The sequence below is a fragment of the Orycteropus afer genome, unplaced genomic scaffold, assembly GCF_000298275.1.
Source record: "Orycteropus afer afer isolate SDZICR_OR568_19922 unplaced genomic scaffold, OryAfe1.0 scaffold00627, whole genome shotgun sequence".
In the NCBI taxonomy this organism is placed as follows: Eukaryota; Metazoa; Chordata; class Mammalia; order Tubulidentata; family Orycteropodidae; genus Orycteropus; species Orycteropus afer.
Window position 1 is genome coordinate 326,340 of NW_006922214.1, and position 11,620 is coordinate 337,959.

Consider the following 11,620-nt stretch of genomic DNA (forward strand, 5'->3'; position numbering starts at 1 on the left):
TTTTTTTTTTTTTTACTTTTATGTAATTTATCAATCTCTTAGAGCATCTGATTTGAGGTCAGACTTAAAAGGCCTTCCCTATTTTGGGATTATAAAAAATGTCTCCCCTGTTGTCTGCTAGATTTTCCTGATATACATTATTTTAATATTTACATTTTGAAATGTAGAATCTAAATTTATCTGCTTTTCTCTCACCTCTTTAGGATATATTCCTAGTAATGGAATTGCTGGATCAAACAGTATTTCTATCTTCAGTTTTTTAAGGAAACACCATAACATTTTCCACAATAGTTATACCATTTTGCAGTCCCACCAGCAGTGTATGAGTGTTCCAATCTCTCCGCAACCTCATCAGCTTTTGTTATTTTCTGTCTTATTGAACTTTGCTATCATTGCTGGGGTGAGATGGTATCTGGTTGTTTTGATTTGCATCTCTCTAATGGCTAATGATCGTGAGCATTTACTCATGTGTTTGCTAGCATCCTGTATATGCACATCCATGTTCATCACAGAACAATTCACTAGCAAAGAAATGGAAACAACCTAAATGCCCATCAACAGATGATTGGATATCCACACTATGATACATTCACACAATGGAATACTATACAACATTAAAGAATATGAAGAATACATGAATCACCTCACAACATGGATGAATTTAGAGGACATTCTGCTGAGTGAACTAAGTCAATCACAGAAGGACAAATATTGTATGAGCCCACTATTGTAAAAAGGCAAGGAAAGTTTATTCAGGGAAGGAAACTCACTTTGTTGGTTACCAGGGATGAGAGGGAAGAGGAGGAAAAATCTCAGACTATTTGGGGATCACATGTTGATTTGGGTGAGGGGAAGAACATATGGAAAGAGTCTGTGACCAGCATGGTGACACTGGGGAAAGGAAAGACACCAAAATGCACACAAAAGATGTAGACAACAGAGGCAAACACTATTACAGGCACAACACTGCAGTATCACTAGCATCAAATACCAGGCTATGGATTAAATCATGGACAGGTGAGAAAAGCAGGTGGGGTAGGCAAACAGGAATATACCCTAGATCAAGGATAGATTTGGCTGAAGATAATCTTACATATGTGCTTGTGCTACAAAATTAGCCACATTCATTACAGAAGCAACAGAAGACAAGGTGGGAGTAACTTTGTAGAGACAACTGAGCATCTTGTGTGAGAGAATCACCAGGAATAAAGAAAAATAAGTAAATTTACCTGCTTTTCCCATGTGGCTATTCACTTCACCACCATCATTTACATTTCAAAGTGTATGTATCTGCTCTTAACCGGCCACCTAGAATACCTACGTTTTAGGCCTTTGCCAAAGATTATAAACTGAAACTTTTAGCTGCACTAGTTTTATCTTAAGCACTGTGATAAAAAATGATCTAGACAGAGGATTGTTAAAGGACATTCATTTTGTTAAAAGACATACATATCTATGTATATGTCCCCCCACCCATCTGTCAAATTGTTTCACTGTGGTATTGTCATGATGTTGGAAGCTGTTGTTATTGTGTACTGTTGTGTTGATTCTGACTCTAGGCTGTAATCTTTACAGAAACAGGTCACCAGGTCTTTTCTCTCAAGGAGCAGCTGGTGTGTTCAAACCTCTGACCTTTCACTTGGCAGCTGAGTGCTTAACCAGTGTGCCACCAGAGCTCCTTTGTTGGAAGCCATGCCATCAGTACTTCAAATACTAGCTAGGTCATCCATGGTGGACAGGTTTCATAGGAGCTTCCAGATTATGGCAGATTAGGGAGTGAGGCCTGATAATGTGCTTCTAACTATTTGCCCATCCTTCCTTCTATTAGGTAATGAAAGCCTTACGGATCACAACAGAACATTGTTCAGCTTGCTTTCTTTGGAATCAACAGGAGGGATCAATTATTAGAGGAGGACATCATACTTGGTTAAGTAGTAGGCTGACGAGGAGGTGAGATCCTCAGTAAGAAGGATTGGCATAATAGCTGCAGCAATAAATTTGAACATGCTGGTGATTGTGAGGATGACACAGGACTAGGCAATGTCTTGTTCTGTTCTGCATAAGGCAGTTTGGAGTTAAAGCTGACTCCGTGGAAGTAGGTTGCCCATCTTCCTTCTGCAGAGTAGCTAGTGGGTTTGAACCACTGACCTTCCAGTTAGCAGCCAAGTGCCTCATTCACTATGCCTCCAGAGCTCCCTCTGGGGCAGCTAGCAACACACACACACACACACACACACACACACACACATTATCAATTTTTCTTTGTTTAAATCTATATCTTCAAAGTTTTATTCCTGGATTAAGACACAGGGTTAGAGAGTTTTATATGTGGCTTCTATTGTTTTTTTTTAAACTTTTTATTGTGATTTGTGTGAAATTTTACAAAGCAGATTCATTTTATGTTCAATAGTTCATATACATTTTATTTTGTGACACTGATTACAATCCCCACTGTTGGGGACCAAGAAAAAGACCCCCAAAAGAACATGATTGCAAAGCACATGTTCTAATTACAGTGACGAGATGACAAGGCCTCTCTTGTGATGGAGTGTTTGCTTTTAGAGATGGCAAGGCCTCTCTGTGGTTGAATGTTGCTTTAAGAGGTAGCAAGGTCTCTCTCACTGCTAAATACTTAATTGGCAAAACATCACAGTATTTAAAGTAGATGTTATGTTATTTAGTGTCGCTTCATTTCGTGACCTGTGCAGGTTCTGCCAGATGTGGCACCCCACAATGTAATTAATAGCTCTCTTCCTACTTCCTCCTTGTGGTTACCCTTTCCTTGTGCCCTTCTTGAGTGTCCTGCCTCCTTAGCTTTCTTCCTGAGCACATGCTTTGGACACATTATCAGGAGGGACAAGTCCAGGATGATTGAACATTGAAAATGTCAGTTCTACCCAAAGTAATCTATACATTCAATGCAATCCCAATCCAGACCCTATCAACATTCTTTAGGGATATGGAAAAACCAATCACTAACTTTATATGTAAAGGAAAAGACCTTGGATAAGCAAAGCATTACTGAAGAAGAAAAACAAAGTAGGAGGTCTTACACTGCTGGATCTCAAAACCTACTATACAGCCACAGTAGTCAAAACTGCCTGGTATTGGTTCAATGACAGATACATAGGAGGGACAAGTCCCTGATGAAGGACATCATGCTTGGTAGAGTGGCAGTGAAAAAGGAGAAGACCCTCAATGAGATGGATTGACACATGGCTGCAATGATGAGTTCAAACATAGCAAAGCTTGTGCGGATGGTGCAGGACTGGGCAGTATTTTGTTCTGTTGTACATAGGGTCCTATGAGTTGGAATTGACATGACTGTACCTAACAACAAAAACAACACAGCTATATCTTAAACTATAACAAACTTTTAAAAGTAGCTTGTCTTGTTTCACATAATTGTATCAAGGTGATCAGGCTCACTGAAATCCTTGAAACTTATTCTTTGAGAAAATAATCAAACATGAATGAACATGTCCTGTTTCCAAGACACCAGAGATCTTGCAACCATGACTCACTGATCTTGTAACTGTCTTAGCAAGGTTCCTATTTAAGCTTTGATAATATTTGAGCACATACTGCTCTCTTACAAGATTTACGTATTCTGACATAATCATCAACAAAGCAAAATTTTTTTGTTAAAAATTCTTGATAAAATTGTATATATAGCTCTTTAAAATTCTTAATAGGAGCATTGATTTATTCAGTAAATGATGTACTGCCCAATTTGAAACCCACTGCCATCGAGTTCATTCTGACTCATAGCAACCCCCATCAGGTTTCCAAGGCTGTAAACTTTTACAGAAGTAGATTATCTCATTTTTGTCCCATGGAGCGGCTGCTGGATTCAAACTGCCTACCCTTTGGTTAGCAGCCCAATGCCTGAACCACAGCTCCACCACAGCTTCTTTGAAAATTGACTATTAAACCTGCATAGCAAACTGTTTATGGTTTTCTGAGTTGTTTGCTTTGTACAAAGGTCTCAACTGATGATCCCCTTGACAAAACCAACATATAATGGACAATATGAATTTCCAGTTCATTAAAATTTATCCTGTAAAGTGTAGGTCAGCACTGATGCCTACTGACAAAAGTATGTTAAAACTGAAGTCTGCTTAGAAATCTTTTTGTTGAGAGTTACTATGTCAACTCGTGTACATGAACATATAAGTATGTTTTCACTGATCCTGCAATGAGATGTACATTAGTCAGAGTATACTTCTACTCATCTTGAAATGGGGTGTGGTCATCAAATTATGTACATATCAATTACACTTTATCTTTTCTTTATGTGTTGAAAACATTCCCCATATTCTGAGTCCGGTCAATACAGTACTGTTGAACTAATTAAGGAAAAATGGAGCATTCCAATCTTCATTAAATAATTCTAGTATCCCCCATTATTTTTGAGTGCATGTGGATTAGAAAGAGGGGATGCAAGACTTTGGTATTATCCACTGGCTATCTATGTAGCACTCAAAATGGTTTGGGTATAGAAGACTTCTTATTGGTCTTTAGAGACAAATTTAGGAGCTAAGCACCTTTTTTACCTGTGACTCCCTCTGCTCATCTGTATAGCTACCTCTCTTGAGACAGATACCCTGAGGTGCCTCATTGACCTGATCTTGGATAAAAGCAACCCAAGAACAATGTCAGATGAGAGCACAGATACTTAAGAACAAAAATTATGACAATCTTGGCTGAGGTTAATAATGAGTGTATCTATACTTTTAATATTAAAAACAACAGAATATAACATAACGAACTTCAGGATTTTCAGCTTCTCTGAATATGAGGAACCCCTTATTTTACTAACTGTTTAACTCTATAGTTACAAATAAAAAGGGGGCTCTTGTGGTGTAGTGGTTAAGGCATTTGGCTGCTAACCCAAAGGCTGGTGGTTCAAACCCACCAGGCACTCCACAGAAGAAAGGTGAGGCATTTTGCTTCTGTAGAGATTTACAGCCTTGGAAACCCAATAGGGGTTTGGAATCGACTTGATGGCAGTTTTTTTGGAGGGGGTGGGGAGAGGGGTATGATTATGATTATAAATACAACCAGAACACTCCTTAGCAGTGAAGATGGTGAGACTTTGACTCGCTTATTTTGAACACATCATCAAGAAAAATCAACTCCTAGAAAAGACTATCATGTTTGGTAAAGTACAGCATCAGCGAAAATGATGGAAGCTTTCAGGGAGATGGATCGACACAATAGCAACAACTCAAATATGCCAATGATCACAAAGACAGCACAGGACCAGGCACCATTTTGTTCTGTTATCCACAAGGTCTCCATGAGTTGAGCCAACTTGAAGACAGTTGTTGACTCAAAATAAAAATGTCACTGAGTGTTGTTTTCTGCTGTTCTGTATGTGCCAAGGTTTTTGACCTATCTGATCTGAATGTGTACTTTCAAAAGGGACAATTGTTTCCATTTCTTGCGCTTCTTTGTGCATTTTATAATCATGTTATTGTTGTTGTTGTTATGTTCCCTGGAGTCGTACCCTATTCATAATGACCCCTTCTTGGGTTTCCGAGACAGTATCACTATGGAAGTAGATTGCCCCATCTTCCTTCCAAGGGGTGGCTGGTGGGTTTGAACCACCAGCCTTCTGGTTAGCAGTCAAGTCCCTTAGGCAGTATGCTACCAGAGCTCCCCATGTTGTTATTAGTTGCCATTAAGTTGGCTCAACTCATGGTGGTGAGGCTGTGCATTAAAGGCATTTTTTGCAAACTTTCTGCTCCTTTAGTCCAGGGAGTTGCCATCATTGTGCATCTGCTACATCTCTTGGTGGGAGTCTTTTTCCTCTAGAATATTGTGAGTGCTGCTATTTTGGGTGAGCTACAGAGGTACTTCCCTGGTGACTTCAGTAGACCCTTTACAATGCTCCCAAAGCCACAGTTCTTCATAATCAATTTATAAGTCTCCCTGTATCTCCCTAAAAGCATAGTTTGAAAAAAGGGAAGATCCCTGTACCTGTCACCAAGCTTTGACCCCCTCTCCCTCCAAAGGCGCTCTGGTGGCCTAGTGTCTAAGGCATTTGACTGCTAACCAGAAGGCTGGTGGTTATCCACCACTGGTAATCTTCTAAGTGGTAATCCACTAAGGTGGTTGTATTCTTCTTTATAGAAGAAAACAGAAAGAAAGAAAAAACAAAACAAAACTCAAACCCACTACCATGGAGTGGATTCTGACTCATAGCAACCCTACAGGCCACAGCAGAACTACTGCATAGGATTTCCAAGGCTATAGATCTTTATGGAAAGATCACTTCCTCATCTTTCTCCTGCCTAGTGGCTGATGGATTCAGCCAAATGTATTACCCACTACACCACCAGAGCTCTTTCATGGCCTACTAGAAAGTTTAATATAGTAGAAAGGGCAGAGCCGGAAAGTAATCTTTGTCTTCCTATTGATGATTCTAAAATTGAGTGACAGAGTATATGTCTATAAGTTAATTTTAAGCAATTTAGAAAACAAATAGCTAGTAATTAATAAATTTCTTTATTATTTGAATTGTTGCAACACATGTAATTTACAGGTGTAATTGAACTTTTTTTTTTAAAGAACAATGTCATTTAAAACCAACTCTAAACAGGGAACAATCATGCTGCTATTTAAGCAGAATTGTACTCTTTCAACAAAGTGTATAGGATTCTCTCCCTTGACATTATAAACCAAAGCAAAGCTTGAATAAAATCACACAATCAATAATTGACATAGAGTCAAAGTAGTAATTATGAAGCGCTCCAAACATCCTTTATTGGGCAACTAAAGACACACATTAATGAAAAATGGCAATGTACCATAGTACAGTATCTAAACATTGTTGTTGTTGTTGTTGTTATGTGCCGTAAGAAAATAAATGCAATGTAACAGAAAATCTATATATTAAAGTATTTGTAGGAATTTAGTGCATGTTATATTTGGTATCTTAAATCAGTGGAGAATGATGAATTATCTCACAAACGTTGCCCCCATCATGTCCACCACACTCAGGGAGAAAGTCCACAACAGGTGGTGTTCCCAGGGACTGGGCCTCAAGACTTCCAACCCAATTGCCTCTTCTGCAGACACAGCCATTATCAAGAGAGGTTAGAATCCAGTGAGATGGGGTGCAAGGGAAAAGGATTAGCTGGAAAGGAAGAAACACCACAAACTGAATAAATAAAACCCCAAGTTTTCTAGCCCAAAGTCAAGCGCCTTCACCATAACTGGTAGCTGGCTGCACAAGACAAAAGACATTTTCTTCTAATTGCGCACTACGTGGCTGGTACATTCTTGGACTTTATTTATTTATTTATTTATTTTACAAACATCTCCCTGGAAGGGACTAAGAGTGATTTAGTTTTCCTAGTTTCCAGGAAGGGGCAGGTTTAGGAAGACTGGCTGGATTGAATCCTCATTGAAACCTTCTAGGCAGGAATGGACGCAGCGCTGAGAGGTCGCGGGAGGAGATCTCTTCTCGTCCACCTCAGGCTGATTGCATTTACTCCCAGATGGTCTTAGTTCTGACTTTGTCTTCATTCTGAAGGCAAACTGAGCGTTTGTAACTCTGTTTACAGAGGGACAGTCAATCCTTTTCTTTCCCTATCTCTTCACCAGTGGCCTCACTAGGGTGGATATCACCCAGTACAGTAACTCCTGGGGTCACTGCCCCCACCATGTGCCTCCTCTCCTATCAGACCATGTTGTTGTTATGTGCCGTCGGGTCGTACCTGACTCATAGCGACCCCTCCTAGGGTTTCCGAGGCAGTATCACTACGGAAGTAGGATTGCCCAACCTTCCTTCCGAGGAGTGGCTGGTGGGTTTGAACCGCCAGCCTTCTGGTTAGCAGTCAAGTGCTTTAGTCACTATGCTATCCTTAATCATGTTTGTTATCAATTTCAAACATAGAATGATCTTAAGCAAATTGCTTAAAAGTAGTATTTCTTAGATTGAAAGAATACTAATACCAAAAATGTTTAATAAAATCTTTCTCCAATGAATTACAACATTATTAATTGCTACATTATTAGTAACTGAGTGGAAACTTTTTATGATTTTTTCTCATTTTCCTTTAGCTATTACTCCATTCTCAAAAAAGTTATTCATATAGGTTCACACATACTAATTACCAGAATATTGTTGCTAAAACAGCAGAAGATGTTACAAAATCCTGGGCTATAAAAACACCGGCAGCAAGGAGAACAGACGTTTGTAGTGCCTACAGGGGAAACTACGTGATCGAACTGGGTACTAGTGACAGTACTAGTGACTAGTCCCAGCGCATTAGAAGGTTCAGAAAGTAGGTTAACATAGAGTTTGAGCCTTGAAGGTATATTGATGCATGTAAGCGGGTCTCACGAAATATATTTTTGTTGTTTTGACTAACTACACGGATTTTTTTAACGAAAACTATAAATTTCTGCTGAAACACCACACAAATATTTTATAGCCAGTCATTTTGGTCTCCGCCTCTGACCGTGTTACCCTGCGGTCGGCATCCCCGCAGCCCTAGGGACGCCAGTGCTCTGCACAGCCTAACGCTGCACCCGCTGAGAGACGCCCCACAGCACACGTGCAAAAGTTTATCCAAAAAGGAAATTTGGTGTCAAGTTAAGGAAGGGCAGGAGTTTAGAGAAAATTGAAATTCCTATTTCCCGTCAGCTTGTTATTGTGTAACACTGGGAAAGTTACTTAGCTTTTGTGACTATTGATGGCACCATCTTTAAAGTGAAGTTGATAGTGATAATCATGTAATTTTGTTACTAAAATTACACGAAATAATCTAGACAAAGTGCAAAGTCTCAACTATTGTCTACAGTTTTTCCTGCTTACAGGAGTGTGAGACCACGTGGCCTAATGGATAAGGCGTCTGACTTCGGATCAGAAGATTGAGGGTTCGAATCCCTTCGTGGTTGTGATTCACTTTTTCAATCGCGCTTCCCTTTCCCAGGCGCTGCAGCCCTAGCTACACACCTCCGAGCTACAGCTTCCGAGCGCTTTCACAAAGGGAGCCTGAAGTCTCTGCAGCCGCCCGGGTAGGGAATAGGATGATGCATCAAACATATCTCCCTGGGGAAGAGACTGATCCAAGAGAGGAGTACTCGCCCTTTCCGCCCACTTGGGCCTAAGGAAGAAGCTCGTGGCCTGGGAAGCATACAGGTGTGAGGGCTTCCCCGCTTTGCAGACCCTCGCTCAGCGAGTTGGGTGCCTGGGTGCTCCAGGGCACGCAAGTTAAGGAGGGCTATTCATCTTGTCCTGCAGAACAAGGACGTATTGATGATCTTAGCCTGTAACGCCCTCACTTTCCCTCTGCCACATAGTAGAAGCTTGGAGAAATTAAACACTTGCCATACTGACATACACACCCACATAAGATGCTTGTATCCGGAGAGATATATTTGTCTGAAATCAGTTTAAACGTCGCCCCCTTTCGAGAGGAAAAGTTCCCACATTTCAGAGGAGCTAGAAACGCGACGTTATAAAATTCGATCCTAATTCCACTGGATGTCGACAGAACACTGCGCTTTCTCAAAGCCTCGGACACAAGCATCGCCCGAGGCCCTCCGCGAGTCGCGGGATGAATTAGTTGCACCATCACCCATATCCGAGGAACCAAGATTTATACTGAGAACTGAAACCATGAAAAGGAACGAGCCAGGCAAAAAATCTGGACGAAGAGGGAGCATCTTCTGCAAATGAGGATTTGTCTGAACACATTTGGCTATTTAGAAGAAATGGAAAAATTATTAGAACAATGGCACTTGTTATATTAGATTCATTAAAGAATAATTAGTATCAATAGTCTTAAAAGTATGAATAGCCTTAATTACGCCAATTAAATTAGTTGTCAAAAATCTTCCTGCTGAGAAAATTCCATGCCCTGTCAGTTACCGGAGATTTCTTCAAAGCATTCGAAGAAGAAATTAATCAGTCACAGACTTTTCCACAGTATAGAAAAAGTGGAAGATGCGCTTTGATTTTTTTTTTTTTTTTTTTTTTTGGTTTTCAGAGAATGGGCCTCTAAACAGCTGTGTTGTTGTTAGGTGCTGTCGACTGAAATATTATAAATATTCTTTTTGAGATTGATAACAAATCAAGGGTAATATTCTTCAGTACTGCTACTCAATATTACAAACTCCTGTGTGCCTCATTCATTGCCTTTTTCAGTCATACTAAGAAAAAAAAAAGTATAATGACTGGAAAGAAAAAGAAAATTGCCATCTTCAGATAATATAATTGTGTACAAGCTATCAGCTTATGATGAATCTATTACAACCTAATAGATTCGAGATCTACTAGATTTCAATATAATATATCGGACCTAAAGGAATGAAGGGATAAATCAGTATAGCATATGTTACATACAATGAGAAAAGAGGGGAATGGAGAATAAGGTCTTCATGATTTTCCCACATGATGAGCTCTTTTATTATTATTATTATTATTCTGCATGAAGCCTAGAATAGAAAGAAAGAAAACAAAAACCTTTATTAAACAATTTTCATTTTTTAAAAATTTTAATTAATCACTGATAACCTGCAGTCAGAGGTTCTGACAACACATGATATGACCCAAAACCAAAGCAGAGGAGTGAATGTTTTCATTGATTTTTTGTGTGTGCAAACTTATAACTGGAAAATGATTTACTTTTAGGCTTATGAACATACATAAGCTAGCTCATGGAACTCAAGGGACCACAAACTCAGAAAAAAAAATGTTGGGGTTGGAGGATAGACCCAATATGGCAGAGAAATTTTTAATATTTATGCACTTAAAAGAGATTTTGGAAATAATTGAGCCCAAAGTTCTGCCAAGAGTGAGAAACTCTTTTACAAATTATATTTAAAAAACCCCAAAACCAAACTCACTGCCATTGAGTTGATTCTGCTTATTGCAACCCCCTTTGGTTTCCAATGTGGTAAATCTTTACAAAAGTAGATTGCCCAGTCTTCCTTCCATGGAGTGCCTTGTGGGTTTGAACCACCAACCTTCTGGTTAGCAGTCAAATGCCTTAGGTACTATGCTATCAGAGCTTCTTCTTCTTTTTTTTTTTTTTTGCAAGTGAAAAAATGAATCACCAGAGCTATGAAGGCCTAAGTGTTGTGGCATGACAGAGTACTCAGGGGAAGATTTGACTTCATCCTCACTGAGTGGAGGACATTGAGCTGAGACCATAGTGAAAAGCAGGAGCCAGCCGTGGGAAGAGAGTTCTAGGGAGAAGAGAGAAGCCAGAAAGAGGAGTAGCTTAGTGTACATTAGGACATTTCTGACATAACCTTCTTAGGTTATTATTATTATTGTTATTTTTTACATTTTATTTTATTTATTGTGATTTGGGTGAAGATTTACAGAGTGAATTCACCTTCCATACAGCAGTTCAAATATACTTTGTCTCATGTCATTGACAACAGTTTACAATGCAATATCTCCCTTCCCTCTTCTTCCCCATAGTTACCTCTTCTCAGTGACCATCCCTCCATACTCTCCTGCACCCTGAGCTGTCTCCCTGTGCATAAGCAGTCCTTCCTTCTCCCAAGATTGTTCTCTCCAGGGCGTGTGGCTACTTGAGGTAAATGTTTAACTCACATGCCTGTACATTGTTTGGCTGGAAACCATAGGTGT

The 11,620-nt window shown here is 39.6% G+C and overlaps 1 non-coding gene across 1 annotated transcript; it reads left to right on the forward strand.

Moving 5' to 3' along the window:
• The first annotated feature begins 8,840 nt into the window (after positions 1-8,840).
• Positions 8,841-8,913, forward strand: TRNAR-UCG. The gene has a single exon. It is a non-coding gene; the product is annotated as a tRNA-Arg (tRNA).
• The last annotated feature ends 2,707 nt before the right edge of the window (positions 8,914-11,620 follow it).